Source organism: Lactuca serriola, chromosome 7, assembly GCF_051521515.1.
Source record: "Lactuca serriola cultivar US96UC23 chromosome 7, Lser_US96UC23_V15, whole genome shotgun sequence".
In the NCBI taxonomy this organism is placed as follows: Eukaryota; Viridiplantae; Streptophyta; class Magnoliopsida; order Asterales; family Asteraceae; genus Lactuca; species Lactuca serriola.
In genome coordinates this window covers 170,407,123-170,409,698 of record NC_136414.1, presented here as the reverse complement: position 1 = coordinate 170,409,698, position 2,576 = coordinate 170,407,123, and positions in this window count along the sequence as shown.

Below are 2,576 nucleotides of genomic sequence, written 5' to 3'. Positions count from 1 at the left end.
TATATATATATATATATATATATATATATATATATATATATATATATATAATAACATCATACTTATACCAAATACACAAACTTTCACATGTATATACCATATATATACACCAAACACACATACATTCACATACACACATAATAACATCCTACTTATACCAAATAAACATACTTTCACATATATAGATAATAACATCATACTTATACAAAATACACAAACTTTCACATGCATATACCACATATACACCAAACACACATGCATTCACATATATACACCAAACATACATAGATTCACATACATATATCAAATATACATACATATGCAAAATTTCACATAATTTATACAACTACACATATTTTGCAGTTAAACTCAAATTTCACAGTAAATATAGAACCTATGGTGGAGGAAATGAAACAAATGGTGCAGTGGTGGCAGTAGTTGCCGTTGGTGATAACAATAGTCGCCGATAAACTAAATCAAACTAATTTTTTTTTTTTTTTTTTTGCAATTAATCACTAATATAAGCTAAAAATCGATGTTACAAGAGAAAGAGAAAGGGAACTAAGCTCGAGATACCTACCATCGTCGGAAACACATCGATATCGTCAGAGATTCGTCTTCAGTCGTCGGTATCTACTTTGCTCGCCGATATCTACTTTACCGTCGCCGGAAATCCTCAATTTCGACGGTGATGGTGGCCCGAATCCTTGCGAATCGCCGAAAAAGAGGGAATTATTGTCGACACAAGGGGCTTTAGCGGCGGCGTTTATCAATAACATCGACAACTTCAGAGGGAATTATTGCCGCGTCTTTTATTCGACATTTAGCGGCGAAAGTAGTCACTGGTATTAATGTCGCCGCTAATGGTTATACGCGAAACGGAATCTCATTCATTGGATTCATGATCAATCGGACGGTTGGAGTTGGCCAGAACTTTTTCATGCGGATCGGTCCCCCATGGAATTACCGACGACATTTTTTGCCGGCGACATGGGCTTTTAGCGGCAACTCAAGGCCATGTCGCCGGCAATGAACATATTTCTTGTAGTCAAGTAGATGATATGGCTACCAATTCAAAATTTAGCCCGACCTATTATAAGAGTAAATGTATATTCATCTGGAGTTAATAAACATTTATCGGTTGGGATTGCTTGATCATTTTCTTGTTCTTTATTTTATTGTGCCTCAACCTTTGTCACTTTTATGAATAAAGTGCCTTAAATATACTCTACAATGGGATGGATCATGAAGGGGACTCGAAATGCTTCAGGGATCCTATGTGTTAATTTGTTTGCAAATGACTATATCCATCAATGTTTCAACGTATGTATCCAACTTGTACACTAAGTATAACAACATACATACATATTGTAAAGTATGGCGTAAGATCCCAAGTGTTACAGTTTTTGTTCGAAGCTTGATTACACATACATAATCTGGACCCCATAGTGCTTGGTAATTAAACAGACAAAAGAATATACCTTGCTATCAAGTAATTCCATGCGTATCTGATTATGATTATTACATTAAGTCATTATGCATCTATGAATAACATATTGTCCTATGTAGACAGGTATAATACACTTTGGAAAAGGCAATGTTTGCTTCAAGTTCCACTTAAGCAGTGACAATAATGACATTCAAAACTTGGGCCTAGTAGCCTCTTATCAAGTGTGCTTGAATTCTGTAATAAGAGGAAAAATTTTCTTTTATAATGTTATTTCTTATCAAGATATGAGAATATTTTGATCAATCTCATATACCAAGTTCCATACTTTCGTCACCACACTAAAGAGAAAATGGGATATTGGTGCCTTGTGATCTCATGAAGAAAATGTCACAGTGCTTGGGTGGAAACTAATGACGGAAGGCGGCATTTTTGTGGGTATACATTGAATCTAACATGTGTTCATCAACTCACACTTTTTTTTAGAAATTCTTGATCAACATTAAGTTGCTTGATAGCCTAACCTCAATGCTATATGCAATCAAGCTTATTGTATAAAACTATGATCAATGAAGTAATATCATAGCTATGGTATACTTTAGAAACGTAATTCTACGAAATTGTTTATAATTAGGAAGAGATTTTACAAGATATTTGCTTTCAACTTATAGTTTGGAAAAAGTGGCATCTAGGTATAAGTAGAAGAATATGCTTATTTGAAGCAGGATATCATATATGATCAAATGATTAATCAGATAATGTTATTTATTTCTTGTACGCTTTTGCCTATTGAAGATCCAAAGAATCATTACATACTGGGACCATTCTTAATTTGGCCTTTCAATCTCAGAATTGTTGTTGATAATAAAGCAAGTTTTAGGAACATCAAATTGAAAATTAACTTAGTGTTTCCATATTCCTAGACGAGTCTTCACACGCTTTAAGAAGCATGTTCTAAAAATAGACGCATGGTTGGACACCTATCATATGTACAAATAGTAGGAAATACTGAAAATAGACGCATGGTTTTAATTTATTGAAGACGTGTATAACCATACATAAAAAGTAGTAAAAAACATAGTAAAGGTAGTAGAATACAATAACTCAACATGGGTTAAACTTTAGGTTT